Consider the following 16,056-nt stretch of genomic DNA (forward strand, 5'->3'; position numbering starts at 1 on the left):
CTCATTCTGTGTAACTAGTTAAAGCTCAGTTCACTGGTGTGTTCCTCTCTGAGTGCTCCTCTGCTCACACGGATGTCCAGTACCTTTTGAAGCAGGTCGAATGGATTTCTCTTTCCAGACTCACCCCCCCCCCCCCCCCCCCCCCCCCCCCCCCCCCCCCCCCAATGATAATGAGTGACCCTGTCAGATCGTGTTATGGAATTTCTTCCAAGATTTCTGTCTGCAGATCCTCCCCTTCAGATACCCTGTTCGCAAAGTTGAAACAAGTCATCACTGTCTGTACCGAATAGAAATTCTGATTATATTGTATGTGTCTTTGTGTTTAAAGTACTAACCCAGTAACATACAAACAGTACTATTGATTTAAAATACACAGGAGACATGAGGAAGGAGATGTCAGGACCTGGCACACTCTGAACCCTAACAGGGTGTTCCAAGTGGTAGTGCAAACATTTCAAAATGAAGTAAGATGGCCACAGAGCTGTACAGTACAGAAACAGTCCATCTCGTCCATGCTGACTAGATATCTGAAATTAATCTATCCTATTTACCAGCACTTGGCCCATATCCCTCTAAATCCTACCCATTCACGTACCCATCCAGCTGCCTTTTAAATGTTGTATTTGTACCAGCCTCCACCACTTCCTCCTGCAGCTCATTCTATACATTTACTACCCTCTGTGTGAAAAGGTTGCCCCTCAGATCTCTTTTGTTTCTTTCCCCCCTCACCTTAAACCTATGCCCTCTTGTTCTAGACCTCCCTCTCCCCCCACCGCAGGGAAAAGATTTTGCCTATTTAAACTATCCATGCCCTTCACGATTTTATAAACCTCTATAAGGTCACCCCTTAGCCTCCAACGCTCCTGGGAAAACAGCCCTAGCCTCCCTTTAGCTCAAATCCTCCAACCCTGGCAATATCCTTGTAAATGTTTCTGAGCCCTTTCAAGTTTCCCAACATCTTACTGATAGGAAGGAAACCAGAATTGTGCGCCATGTTCCAAATGTGGCCTAACCAATGTCCTGTACTGCGACAACATCACTTCCCAAATCCTATACTCAGAGGATTGGGAAAGTTTCAAAACTTACAAAAGAATGGAGGGAAAAACCGAACCTTTGAAGGTCAGCTTGGAGGCATCAAGGTCTCAGGACAGAGGGATGGGGATGACCCCAGCTATGGGCCACGTGTGAGCAAACTGTTCCAGATTGGTTTACGATATCTGGTCGGTTCAGACGAGTTGGACCGAAGGGTCTGTTTCTGTACTGTATACCTCTGACTCTGGCTTTCCACTAATGTTTGCCATGTCAGTATATTCAATTTCTCTCTGGTGTCATTTTGCTTCCCCTTCCCAGGGACGTTAACCATTTTGTGTCTGGTTGTTCCTAAAGAAGCTGCGTGGCAGCTTCATCCTGAATTGACACACATTTTATTTGCTTCCCAAAATCAGACCTGCTCACTCTCAGCAGGATCCCAATGTTGTGAAAGATATTACCTTTCAGGTGGAGGTATCCAAAATTCAGAGAGATGTCAGTCTTGATGTTTTTGGTTTTTCTGCCCCTGTAAGATCCTGAATCAGCACCTTCAGGGGAATTAGTTAGAGCGGAGTGAGAACAGAGGGGGAGAGAGAGTGGGATGGTGCTTTCAATTTTGTGGAATAGTAAAAGAAAAGAATATTCCACAGAAAGTAGAATTGATTGTTCAGAATTTCTACCCTGCACTGACAGTGATGACTTTTGTAATCTCTTTTTACAGCGTATTTGAAGATCTGATGGCGGAAGTTTCTCAATCAACAGATGAAGGGCTTATGCCCAAAACATTAACCCTCCTGCTCCTCAGATGCTGTCTGACATCCCTGTGCTTTTCCAGTGCCACATTTTTCGACTGACTCTCCAGCTTTTGCCATCCTCACTTTGCCGTCAATGTCTGACAGTCACTCAGTCCACCAGGACCGCAACAATTTACGACTGATTCCTGTGAGAGGGATCAAAGATTTTTGGTTCCTGACTGAGTGAGTATGTTTTCAACATCAGTGCGACTGGACGAGAGACCCGACTGTTGCAGCGCACTGTGCATGGTGACTGAAACAGTTATACGACCTGGAAAGAGGAATTCACGACAGGGAGGGGCTGGAAATTCGATTGTGTGCGGCTGAAGCTTCATCCACGGAGAAACCCGAGGAATCCCGCCCTGTGGACAAACGATGGAAGTGTGGCGACTGTGGGAAAGGCTTCTGTTTCCCGTCAGCCGTGGAGACTCATCGGCGCAGTGGCACCAGGGAGAGGCCATTCCCCTGCACCGACTGCGGGAAGGCCTTCAGACATTCGTCCCACCTGCTGGCCCACCAGCGGGACCACACGGGGGAAAGGCACATCAGCTGCCCCGATTGTGGGAAGGCCTTCATGTTTTTCTCTGCCCTGTTGGCCCACCGGCGGGTCCACATGGGAGAGAGACCCTTCATCTGCTCTGAGTGCGGGAAGGCCTTCAGCAATTACTCCAACCTCCAGACCCACCGACGGATCCACGCGGGGGAGAGGCCCTTCAGCTGCCCTGAGTGTGGGAAGGCCTTCAGCACATCCTCCACACTGCTAAGGCACCAGTGGATCCACACAGGGGAGAGGCTGTTCACCTGCTCTCAGTGCGGGAAGGGCTTCACCCGCTCCTCCCACCTGCGGAAGCACCAGCGAGTTCACGTGCCATCGCAGGGGGAATTGAAGGAATGACGGCCGAGTGCCAATATCGATTGGACTATCAACCCGGTTCCGGGGACTCCCGGGTTCGAATCCCGCCACGACAGATGGCAGAATTGGTATTCGGTCAGAAATGTGGAGTTCAGAATCTAACAATGAGACCGTTTCAGGGAGGGGGTGGTGCGGGGGAGAAAGCCCCCATCTGATTCACTCTCCCTTGTTAGGGAAGGGAACCGCCATTGTGGGAAAGGATTCACTCAGTCATTCCAGCTGCATCCTTCACTCGGTCTGGCCTACACGTGACTCCAGACCCACAGCAGTCTGGTTGACTCTACACTGCCCTCCCCCCACTGGCAAATGAGCGGGGAGAAACTTACCAGGATACAGGGTATGGGTGAAGTTGCTGAGTGAGGCAATACTTCCTCCGGATTACGGCTGTAACAAGGATCCAATTACAACCTGGTGCTGCCCAATAGTAAAGACAGTGGGGTGTGTGTGGGCTTTGATCTTGAGCTGTTTAAAAAGCTGCTACTTTGTCTATGCCTTTTTGCTGGGGGGAATCTGAAGCTGTAACAAAGTAGAGTCACAATAAAGGTTACCTGAACTTACTGCCGGGCTCAGACTCTCATTGAAAGCTTTGAGCTCCAAGAGGTTTTTTGTTTAAAGCTACTCCTCTCTTTCAGCCTCCTGCACTGAGTTTCCAATGTCGTGTATCAGATGGAGCAGTGAATGAGTAGCTAGTATCGTTAGAAATTGTAAATCTTTCAGGTACTGCGTTGTTTCATCAGCATTGTAAAGTTTACTGGCAGCACCAGGAGGTGTGGGCTGTGTTCACTAGAAACGATGTGGAGGTGTCTGTATTAGACTGGATTGATAAAGTTAAAAAAAATCATACAATACCAGGTTATTGTCCAACAGGTTTATTTGGAAGCACTAGCTTTCTGAGTGCTGCTCCACAGCTACCCGATGAACGTAAGACACAGAACGTATATCAAAAGATCAATGACTTGCAACTGATGGAATATATTGAACAAACCTAGATTACTATCAAGTCTTTCATCTCTGAGAATGGGTGCACGTATTGGTTCATTAATGTGTAACTGCCAGAACATCTTTTCAGTCTCATTCTTGAGATGACTCAAGGTTTTATAAAGAAAGTGACATCTCAGCTCAGACATTGCATTTAAAGATTTGAGAATTGAGCCTGAAAATGTTGCTGGAAAAGCACAGCATGTCAGGCAGCATCCAAGGAGCAGGAGAATCGCCGTTTCGGGCATGAGCCCTTCTTCAGGAAAGGCCTGAAGAAGGGCTCATGCCCGAAATGTCCATTCTCCTGCTCCTTGGATGCTGCCTGACCTGCTGCGCTTTTCCAGCAACACCTTTTCAGCTCTGATCTCCAGCATCTGCAGTCCTCACTTTCTTCCTGAGAATTGAGTCTGTCAGTATTCCAATCTTGAGTCAGACTGGTTCTATTTCCAATTCATAAAATATTACATGGATTGTCTGCCTGGAAATTGTGTGCTTTTTGACCAAAATTGAATACATCTGCAAATATAATTCTACCAATACAAATTCACCTCATAGAATTGTGTGTGGATGCATGTGAGTTTGTGCGTGAGTGTGTGTACATGCTTGGTAAAGTGTGAGTGTAATGGAGAAGAAGCCTGAGAGAGTATTGGGGGGTATAAGTGTGTGTGTGTGTGTGTGTGTGTGTGTGTCTGAGGGGGAGTATGTGTGTAAGAAGTATTAATACAAGCAAGGGGTTGCATTTTGTTAAAACAAGAAAGGGCAGGACTTGTACAGATAATGGTAGGGCCCTGGATCATGTTATAGAACAGACAGACATGGGGGTTGGTGTTCAGGTACGTGGTTCTTTGGAAGTTGCATCACTGGTCGACAGGGCAGTTAAGAAGGTATTTAGCAGCATAGCATTCATTGTTCACACCATTGAGTACAGGGGTTGGGACATCATGTTGAGGTTGTCCAGGATGTTGGTGAGGCCACTTTCAGAGTACTGAGTACAGTTCTGATGGCCCTGGAATCGGAACTATTCTTATCACAGAGGGTTCGGTAAAGATTTGCCAGGACTGGAGTGTTTGAGTTATAAGGAGAGGCTGGGACTTTATTCACTGGAGCACAGGAGGTTGGGGGGGTGACTTCATTGAGATGGATAAATCATGAGGAGTGGAGGTAAGCTGAATGGCAAAGGGCTCTTGCTTAGTGTCGGGGAACACAAAACTTGGGGCCATATTACTTGAGGTGAGGAGAGAGATTTAAAAGGAACCGGAGGGGCAACATTTTGAAAGAGGGTGGCTTTGTATGTGGAATGAACTTAGTGAGGATGTGGTAGTTGCCGGTACATTTACAACGTTTAAACAGCATTTGGATAGGTAGATGAATAGAAAGGTTTAGAGAGATTATAGGCCAAATGTAGGCAAGTGGGACTGGTTTAGTTTGGAATCCTGGTTAGCATGGACGAATTGGACCGAAGTGTCTGTTTCTGTGCTGCATACCTTAACTGAAACCAACAGAATTCTGAAAGGGGCTTGACAGGACAGATGCCGATCAAATGCTCCTTTATGGGGAGGATCATACAATCCCAACAATGTGGAAGCAGGCCATTCAGCCCATCTCTTCCTTTTTGGCCCTCTGAACAGTATCCCAGCCATATCCAATCCCTTATTCCATATTTCCACCCTAACCTGTACATCCCTGGTCACTACGAGTAACTTAGCACGGCCAATCCTCCCTAACCTACACCCGGATCTATAATTTACCTTCTCAAGAATGTAATTTAAATGCAGCGTTTTTTTAAGTAAAATGTCAGTCTGACTCAACATTGGGACACAGACAGAATTCACACCTACTGTCTCTACTTATAAATAGGGCAACGTCTCTTCAAAATGTGGATTCATTTAGATATAACTGCGTCACTTCACATATGAAGATATCCCTTTGAATGTGCCCACATCCCTTTGAAATATAATCTCGTCCATTTAAACCTCTTTATTTGCAGAAATACCCGTTAAAATGTCCACGTCCCTTTAAAATGCAGATTGCCCCCTTTCGATATGACGCCGTTCCGTTAGATGTGGGAATATCTGTTTAAATTGAGCCGTGAGCTTTCCCAATGTAGACAGGGCTCCTGGAAACGTGGCAGTGTCCCCCCTGCAGCTGCAGAGCGAGACAGGAGAGTTTGTTTTTGTGAATGAGCAGTTGTAGCGCGAGGTGGCTGTTGCTTGGTGACGGTGAGGCTCCCCGGCCCCGCCCATCCCCCGGCCCCGCCCCGCCCATCCCCCGGCCAGGCCCCGCCCATCCCCCCGTGCAGACGTCTCGCGGGGCCGAAGGCGGTTGGGAGGAGAAGTCGCTCGAGCGAGGAAGCGGCGGGAGGGCGGCCGTTAGGAAAATGGCGCCGCGCGGCCCGGGGCAGACACCCGTCACTGGCCGCCGCCGCCTTCCTGGCGCAGCTGCTGTGTCACGGCCACACCGGCCGGCTGTACAGCAGCCAGGAGCCGGTGAGCATTCTGGAGGCGGATGGGGTTAAGGGCCTGCTTGGGAACTCGTCGGCCGCCGGGGTGGTGGAGTTCTACTGGTCGTGGGGCGGCCCCTGTGTCAACTATGGGGCCACCTGGAAGGTACTGGGCCCGGGACGTGAAAGGTGAGGCAGGTTGTGGGGGGGACGGAGGGGAAGGAATGTGGGGCCTGTCCTGTCATAGTGACATTTTACACTCACTTTCCATCGGCTTTTACTGGCGCTTGTGCTGTTTCCCCCTCACTGTGTGTTTAATCCTTGTGCTGTTTGCCCCTCACTGTGTGTTTAATCCTTGTGCTGTTTGCCCCCTCACTGTGTGTTTAATCCTTGTGCTGTTTGCCCCTCACTGTGTGTTTAATCCTTGTGCTGTTTGCCCCTCACTGTGTGTTTAATCCTTGTGCTGTTTGCCCCCACTGTGTGTTTAATCCTTGTGCTGTTTGCCCCTCACTGTGTGTTTAATCCTTGTGCTGTTTTCCCCTCACTGTGTGTTTAATCCTTGTGCTGTTTGCCCCTCACTGTGTGTTTAATCCTTGTGCTGTTTGCCCCTCACTGTGTGTTTAATCCTTGTGCTGTTTGCCCCTCACTGTGTGTTTAATCCTTGTGCTGTTTCCCCCTCACTGTGTGTTTAATCCTTGTGCTGTTTGCCCCCTCACTGTGTGTTTAATCCTTGTGCTGTTTGCCCCTCACTGTGTGTTTAATCCTTGTGCTGTTTACCCTTTGCTGTTACTTGTGCAATTGCTGAGGGTAGTGTGTAAATACTAGTGAAGGAGATTATGCACCAGCATGTACATGTTCCTCAGTCATTGAAGGGACAGGACCTGTTGAGAATGGTTAGTAAAGCATGTGGTGCACTAAGCCTTGTTAACATGGATATAGTTTGTTATTTGGAAAAGTAGACTTTTTATTATTTAGAGTCATAGAGATGTACAGCATGGAAATAGACCCATTCGGTCCAACCTGTCCATGCCAACCAGATATCCTAAATTAATCTAGTCCCCTTTGCCAGTACTTGACTCATATCCCTCTAAACCCTTCCTATTCAGATACCCAGCCAGATGTGTTTTAAATGCTGTAATTATACTGGCTTCCACTACTTCCTCTGGCAGCTCATTCCATAGATGCACCACCCTCTGCATGGAAACGTTGCCCCTCAGTTACCTTTGTGGTCTCACCCTAAACCTATGCCCTCTAGTTGTGAATCTCACCCCAACACTGAGGAAAAGACTTAAACATTGAGCAGCCAGACAAATGCAAAAGCAATCAAATATCGAGCCACATGGGGGAAAAAAATTATGGCTGTGCCCTTTTTGTTCTCCCATAGGAATTTGGATACTTAAAATCTGTCAATAACACCAGCATTGCTACAGTGCATATTGTGTACACTCCTCAGTGTCAACAAGCAGGGCACACGTTTGCTGGTGTCACCAAAATATTGGGCGTGTTCCTCGCTGTCGGCAGAAAAGGGGCGAGACCTACGTTTTTAGATTAGATTACATTACAGTGTGGAAACAGGCCCTTTGGCCCAACAAATCCACTCCGACCCGCCGAAGCACAACCACCCATACCCCTACATTTACTCCTTACCTAACACTTCGGGCAATTTAGCATGGCCAATTCACCTGACCTGCACATCTTTGGACTGTGGGAGGAAACCGGAGCACCCGGAGGAAACCCACGCAGACACGGGGAGAACGTGCAAACTCCACACAGTCAGTCGCCTGAGGCGGGAATTGAACCCGGGTCTCAGGCGCTGTGAGGCAGCAGTGCTAACCACTGTGCCACCGTGCCGTTTGATGGACAAATAAGGAGCACTGGAGGACCGGAGGGAGACTTCTCCTCCTGCCATTCGGAGCTCCCCTATTGGTGAATGTGGAAGTTGGACCATGAGGTTCTGAAGCTCCTGCTCCTGTTTTCTCTGAATGAAGATTGAGCTTCACTTCAGACTGCAACGTCTTTCCTCTGTCCAACATCTGAGAGTACGGCCCTCTCTTATCTCACCCCCATTTCCATTTATGTTTCATTCTGAGGTTCAGTTGTTGACTTGGAGCAACTGAAAGGAATGGGAGTGAATCCAGCGAGGGGACAGACTCTGGAAAATTTAGTCCAGGCCTTTGTTCTCAATTGGCAAAATAGACAGGCAGGAGACTGGAAGATCGCAGTAAGCCAGGCAGTATCAGGAGGTGGAGAAGTCGAGGGATCTGGTGTAACCCTTGTTCAGGACTGGGGGTAGTTATAGGGAGAGCTGTGGAACAAGGGTGTGCTGGGGGCAGGGTACTGAAGTGGGGAAACGTGGAGACAGGTAGAAGGTACAATAGACAATAGGTGCAGGAGTAGGCTATTCTGCCCATCGAGCCAGCACCACCATTCATTGTGATAATGGCTGATCATTCTCAATCAGTATCCTGTTCCTGCCTTATCCCCATAACCTGGTACGACCTGGTTGGTGAATGGGAGGAAGGAATCTCGTTGGCAGGGAAGAGTGGAAGGGGCTGGGAAGTGAGTTGGGGGATGGGATGGGAGATTATTTGAAATTGGAGAACTCAAATGTTGTGTCCTCCGGGCTGTTGACTGCTCAGACAGAAGATGAGGTTTTGTTCCTCCAAATTGTGGTTTGGTTTGTTGTGGTAATGGAGGAAGCCAAAGCTAGTCATGTCAGAAGGGGAGTGGGAAGGGGCATTAAAATGGGTGGAGACTGGGAAGTCCGCTCAGCCTCTGCGGACCCGGCTGTGATGCTCAGCAAACCGTTCCCCAAGTTTACGCTCGGTTTCCCCGATGTAGAGAAGACCACAATTGGCAAAGTACAGCAGGTCAAGCAGCATCCGATCAGTAGGACAGTCGAAGTTTTGGGCACGAGCCCTTCATCAGGAATGATGCGTGGATGTTCAGAGGCGCATCAGTGTCCTTCTGTGCCAGTTGTCAGACAGGTGCAGCAGGCAATGAGCAAGGCAAGTGGTGTATTAGCAAGAGGAATTAAGTTCCGAAGTGGGGATGTCTTCCTGCAGTTAGGGGGTCATTGAATATATTCAAGGCTGAGTTCATCTGATTTTTATGTGAATGTTTATGGGGAAGGCAAGAAAATGGTTTTAAGACTAATATAGGACCGAGTTACAGAGCAATGCAGCACCGAAACAGCCCCTTCAGTCCAACTAGTGAAAATGGAGGTAGTGATTGTGGGATGGAGATTTTCAGCTTCCAAGGAATAAGAGAGGAAAGAGTTCACTATAAGTTAGAATTTATGGGATCGGTTGATGAGCCGAGGAGTGTCAGTTGGAGTTTAATTTAGAGAAATCAGAGGTTTGCATTTTGGTCAAGCAATCCAGGCAGGACTGACACAGTTAAGGGGAGTGTTGCAGAATACAGAGACCTTGTGCTGGAGTGCTGGAGTCTCAGGTGGATAGAGTAGTGAAGGCAGCGTTTGGTTTGCTTTCCTTCATTGCTCATAGCATTGAGTATAGGAGTTGTGCGATCATGTTATACACACTTCCCACTCGAACGTGTTATCTAACTGCTTAACTGTTTTTAGTGAATATAATCCACACCTCCCACTGCTGCCATAACGTGGTTTGTTTGGAAGCCCTAGCTTTCGGAGTGATTAGATTTATTTTAGATTTTATTACTTAGTGTGGAAACAAGCCCTTCAGCCCAAACCAACCCTTCGAAGAGCAACCCACCCGGACCCATTCCCCAACATTTACCCCTTCACCTAACACTACAGGCAAATTAGTGTGGCCACTTCACCGAACCTGCACATCTTTGGACTGTGGGAGGAAACCCACGCAGACACTGGGAGAATGTACAACTCCAAACTGACAGTAGCCCGAGGTGGGAATTGAACCTGGATCTCTGGCGCTCTGAAGTGCTGCTGCTGCTGCTTCAGGTGGTTGTGGAGAATAAGATCATGATTAGACTATTTATAGCCAACAGAGTCCAGTTCATGGAGATGTGATACATGAAACAATTTAGATTGAATCTTCCATCTTTTAGAATGGAGTTCTGTTCTTTGGTATGTTAATCCCAGAACCTGTTTTCAGTAACTTTCTCAAGAACGTAATTTAAATGCAGAGCTTTTCTATCAAAAATGTCAGGCTGACTCGACATTGGGACCCAGACAGAATTCACACCTATTGGTGGGTAGGCTGGGACTTTTTTCACTGGAGCACAGGAGGTTGAAAGGTGAAGGTATCGGTTGCCTCATTAGCAAGTTTGCAGATGGGCATTCAGATTGATGGAATATCAGATAGTGAAGGGGACTGTCAGTCGAGTGGTCAAGGCAGCATACAACGCGCGGTCATGTTAAAGTTATATAAGATTTTGGTTCGGCCGCATTTGGAATACTGAGTACAATTCCGGGATGCCAGATTTCCAAAAGGATGTGGATATGTTTGTAGAGGGTGCAGAGGAGGTTCACCAGGATGTTGCCTGTTATGGAGAGCGCGAGCGATGAGGAGAGGTTGAGTAGATTAGGATTATTTTCATTGGAAATAAGGGGGTGGGGGTCCTGATTGAGGCCGAAAAACCATGAGCGGTGTAGACTGGGGGTAGATAGGAAGAATTATTTTCCCAGAGGGGAAGACTTAATTACTCAGGGTCACGAGTTCAAAGTGAGAGGGGAAAGGTTTGAGGGAGATATACATGGAAAGTTCTTTACACTGAGGGTGGTGGGTGCATCGAATGCATCGCCAGCGGAGGCAGTAGGGTTGGGATCGATAGCATCATTTAAGATGTATCTAGACAGAGACATGAATGGGCAAGGAGCAGAGGGATACAGATCCTTAGAAAATAGGCGGCAGGTTTAGATAGAGTATCTCGATCAGCATAGCCTTGGAGGGCTGAAGGGCCTGTTGCTGTGCTGTAAGGTTCTTTGTTCTCTTTATAGAGGTTTACAAAACCATGATGGGCAAAGATAAGGTGAACAGCATGTGTCGTTTCACGATTAGGGAGTAAATTAAGGTGAGAGGAGAAAGATTTAAAAAACACATGAGGAGCACCTTTTTTTTTAAACAGTGATTTGAGTGGAATGAATGTCCAGAGGAAATGGTGGATGCAGGTTGAGTAACAACGTTTAAAAGACATTTGGATTAGTACATGAACAGGAAAGGTTCAGGGGGATATTGGCCAAAGACAGGCAGGTGGGACTAGTTTAGTTTGTGAATATAGTCAGCATGGACTAGTTGGGCTGAAGGGTCTGTTTCTGTGCTGTATGACTCTGTAACTGTTCTGTACTGGTCTTGAAACCATTTTACTTGCCTTCCCCCATAAACATCCACTTCATGGTTGTTCTAAAATCAGATGAACTCAGCCTTGAATATATTCAATGACCCCCTAACTGCAGGAAGACATCCCGACTTCTGAAATCAATTCCTCTTGCTAATATACCTCTTGCCTTGCTGATTGCTTGCTGCATCCGTCTGACAACTGGCAGTGACTGGTGTGGAAGGACGCTGAGGCCACGTTTTACATCCACACATCATTCCTGAGGAAGGGCTCGTGCCTGAAACGTCGATTCTCCTGCTCCTCGGATGCTGTCTGACCTCCTGTGCTTTTCCAGTGCCACACTTTTCGACTCTCATCTCCAGGATCTGAAGTCCTCACTTTCTCCACATCCCAATATGTCACCATTTAAACAACGTACCTCCTTTCAGCAGTTATTTTTTCATAACCGAGGCTATAACTTCACACTGTGGGACTGCATTTGCCGTGCGTTTGCCAATTGAGACACAGACCTGGACCAACATTTGCCGACTCTGTCCCTTCCCTAGATTCACTCGCTTTCTTTTCAGTTGCTGCAAGTCAACAATTTAACCCCAGAATGAAAAAATGAAATGGTAAAGACAGTGCCGTACTCACAGATGGCAGAGAGAGGAAGGAAGTTGCAGTCTGAGGTGAAGCTCGATCTTCATTTGGAGAGGAGCAGCAGCTTAAGAACCTGATGGTCCATCTTCCGCATTCAGACAATTGGGGAGCTCTGATTGGCAGGAGGACCAGGCTCCTTGTCTGGCTTCTCATTGGTCCATTTGAAGAAGGGTTTGCACTGTTTCTGCAGACAGAGCATGCGCGGCTTTTGCTGAACCAGCATAGAGTCAGAAGTGTACAGCATGGAAACAGACCCTTCGGTCCAACCCGTCCATGCCGACCAGATATCCCAACCCAATCTAGTCCTGCTCCTCAACACCTGGCCCACATCCTTCCAAACCTTTCACATTCAAATGTCTCTTAAATGTTGCATTCGTACCAGACTCCACCACTCCCTCTGGCAGCTCATTGCATACACGTACTACGCTCTGTATGAAAAAATTGCCCCGTAGGTCTCTTTTACATCTTTCCCCCCTCACCCGAAATCTATGCCCTCTAGTTCTGGACTCCCCAACCCAAGGGAAAAAAACTTTGTCTATTTATCTTGTCTATTCCCCTCATAATTTTTTAAATCTTTATAAGGTCACCCCTCAGCCTCTGACTCTCCAGGGAAAACAGCCCCAGCCTGTTCAGCCTCTCCCTCGAACTGTACCTCTTATGCTCATTTATATAAGTGACAAAAAGTAGAGGACCGAGCACCAATCCTTGTGGCACTCCACTGGTCACAGGCCTCCAGTCTGAAAAACAACCCTCCACCACCACCCTCTGTCTTCTACCTTTGAGCAAGTTCTGTATCCAAATGGCTAGTTCTCTCTGTATTCCTTGAGATCTAACCTTGCTAATCAGTTTCCCATGGGGAACCTTGTCAAACGCCTTCCTGAAATCCATATAGATCACATTACTGCTCTGCCTTCCTCAATCCTCTTTGTTACTTCCTCAAAAAACTCAATCATGTTTGTGAGACATGATTTCCCACACACAACCGTGATGACTATCCCTAATCAGTCCTTGTCTTTTCAAATACATGTACATCCTCTCCCTCAGGATTCCCTCCAACAATGTGCCCACCACTGACGTCAGCCTCACTGGTCTATAGTTCCCTGGCTTGTCCTTACCACCCTTCTTAAACAGTGGTACCATGTTAGCCAACCTCTAGTCTTCTGGCATCTCACCTGACATGCACAATATGCTGTATGGAGATGCTGTTCCTGATGGATTTAAAGTGTCCCACTGCCACAATTTCTACCCCCCCCCCCCAGTCACTTGACATCACCGTGCAGGCTCCTCACTATTTTTGATGTTCATGTTACCTAGATCCCTCATGATTATATCAATCTCAATGAGGTCACCCCTCAACCTCCTGTGCTCCAGTGAAGAGATTCTCAGCCTCTCCTTATAACTCAAACCCTCCAGTCTTGGTAATATCCTGGTGAATCTTTACTGAACCCTCTGTAATAGTATTCTTCCTATTTCAGGGCCACCAGAAACGTTCTCAGTACTCTACAAGTGGCTTCACCAACATCCTGTACAACTTCTAAATGATGTCCCAACTCCTTTATTCAATGGTGTGAACAAATAAGGTAAGTGTGCTGAATGCCTTCTGAAGCACCCTTCCAACCAGTGATGCAACTTTCAATGAAGTATGTACCTGAACCCCCCCCCCCAATATCCCTCTGTACAAGTCCTGCCCTTATTTTAGGAAAATGCAATCCCTCACTTTTATCTATACCTCTCTCATAACACGCTCTCTCTCAGATGTACACACACCCTCTTACAGGCTTCTCCTCCATCACACTCCCTTTACAAAGCATGTGCACACATACTCTCACGCGAGCGCACACACACACACACGCATAACGATGGGGTGCATTTGCAGAATTATATTTACAGATATATTCAACTTTTGCACAAAAAGCGCACAACATGCAGGTAGTCAATCCATGTAATATTTTATAAATTCCTAGTTTGGAAATAGTACCAGTCTGATTTAAGATTGGGATACTGACACACCTTTCATGCATTGTCTAGGCTGAGATGTCACCAGTTTCCAAAAAAAACCTTAAGTGATCTTGAGAATATGACTTAATAGTAGTACTGTGATGTACACATTAGTGAAATAAAACCTGCAACCCATTCTAAAAGATGAAAGACTTAACAGCAATCTACATTTGTCAATATATCATATCAGTTGCATGACACTGTGACCTTTTGCTCTTAACTCTGTGTCTTATGATCCTGCTCCACAGCTACCCAATGAAGGAGCAGCGCTCCGAAAGCTAGTGCTTCCAAATAAACCTGTTGGACTATAACCCGGTGTTGTGATTTTTAAACCGTGTCCCACCTAGTCCAACAGCAGCACCTCCACCTCCTTTCTAATGAACACAGCCCACACTTCCCAGTGCTGTCAGTAAACTGCCGCTGAAACAATGCAGTGCCTGCACTCCGAAAAATGTAAACTTCTAACGAAACCAGCTACTCAGTCACTGCTCCATCTGATATACAACATTGGAAACTTAATGCAGGAGGCTGCAAGAAATGAGCAGCTTTAAAACAAAAACCGCTTGGAGCTCTAAGCTTTCAATGAGAGTCTGAGTCTGGCAGAATGTTCAGGTAACCTTTATTGTGTCCCAACATTGTTACAGCTTCAGTTGCCCCCAGCAAAAAGGCAGAGAAAGAGGAGATGTTTGTTAGACAGCTCAACAACAGGGGGAGGAGCAAGGGACGGGGCAAGGCCAACAGCAGGCCCCCGCACTAAGCCTGCATTGCCTTGCACAGTTTACAAAAATCCCTTCCCCTTCAGAGACTCCAAACAGTGTGGGAGCAGGCCACTCGGCCCAAAGACAACACACTAATCCTCCGAAGGGTAACCCACCCACGCAATTCCCCTGCCCCTATTGCTCAACATTTACCCGTGACTAATGCACCTGACCTGCACATCCCTATGCATGATATCCCAACCCAATCTCGTCCCGCCTGCCAGCATGGGGCCCATATCCCTCCAGTTGCTTTTTAAGTGTTGTAATTGTACCAGCCTCCACCACTTCCTCTGGCAGCTCATTCCATACACGTACCACCCTCTAAATGAAAAGGTTGCCTCTTAGGTCTCTTTCATATCTTTCCCCTCTCACTGTAAACCTATGCCCTCTAGTTCTGGACTCTCCCACCTCAGGGAAAAGACTTTGTCGATCTATCCTATCCATGCCCCTCATGATTTCATAACCTTCTATAAGGTCACCCCTCAGCCTCTGACGCTCCAGGGAAAACAGCCCCAGCCTGTCTGTCTCTCCCTATAGCTCAAATCTTCCAGTCTTGGCAACTTCCTTGTAAATCTTTTCTGAACCCTTAAGTTTCACAAATTCCTTTCTGATAGGAAGGAAACCAGAATTGCACGCAATATTCCAACTGTACAGCAGTAATATGACCTCCCAACTCCTGTACTCAATATTCTGACCAAATAAAGGAAAGCATACAAAACACCATCTTCACTATCCTATCAACCTGCGACTCCACTTTCAAGGAGCTATGAACTTGCACTCCAAGGTCTCTTTGTTCAGCAACACCCCCGAGGACCTTACCATTAAGTGTATAAGTCCTGCTAAGATTTGCTTTCCCAAAATGCAGCACCTCACATTTATCTAAATTAAACTCCATTTGCCACTTCTCAGTCCATTGGCCCATCTGATCAAGATCCCATTGTAATCTGAGGTAACCTCCTTCGCTGTCCACTACACCTCCAATTTTGGTGTCATCAGCAAACTTACTTACTATAACCACTTATGCTCACATCCAAAAAGTAGTGGGCCCATTATCTATTTTCAAAGTGGAATTGACAATATATTACATGTATTGACTGCCTGCAGATTGTGCAGTCTTTCAGCAAAGTAGAATGTTTAGGGTGCAGGTTTGCTCGCTGAGCTGTAGGTTTGATATCTAGACGTTTCATTACCTGGCTAGGTAACATCATCAGTGGTGACCTCCAAGTGAAG

The 16,056-nt window shown here is 47.1% G+C and overlaps 1 protein-coding gene across 3 annotated transcripts in view; it reads left to right on the plus strand.

The window, feature by feature from the left end:
• Positions 1 to 6,013: 6,013 nt before the first annotated feature.
• The window catches only part of LOC122557151 (endogenous retrovirus group 3 member 1 Env polyprotein-like), a 39,469-nt gene continuing 29,426 nt past the window's right edge, over positions 6,014 to 16,056 (plus strand). For 2 of the 3 annotated variants that reach the window (XM_087975482.1, XM_087975483.1), the window contains exons 1-2: positions 6,014 to 6,343; positions 13,546 to 13,650. The gene's annotated coding sequence lies outside the window, so the exon portion shown is untranslated. The remainder of the gene's footprint in view (positions 6,344 to 13,545; positions 13,651 to 16,056) is intronic. The other variant, XM_087975484.1, reaches the window with a different exon arrangement.

This window comes from Chiloscyllium plagiosum, unplaced genomic scaffold, assembly GCF_037043375.1.
Source record: "Chiloscyllium plagiosum isolate Xiang-an unplaced genomic scaffold, Cpla_swu_hap1 HiC_scaffold_27, whole genome shotgun sequence".
Lineage (NCBI taxonomy): Eukaryota > Metazoa > Chordata > Chondrichthyes > Orectolobiformes > Hemiscylliidae > Chiloscyllium > Chiloscyllium plagiosum.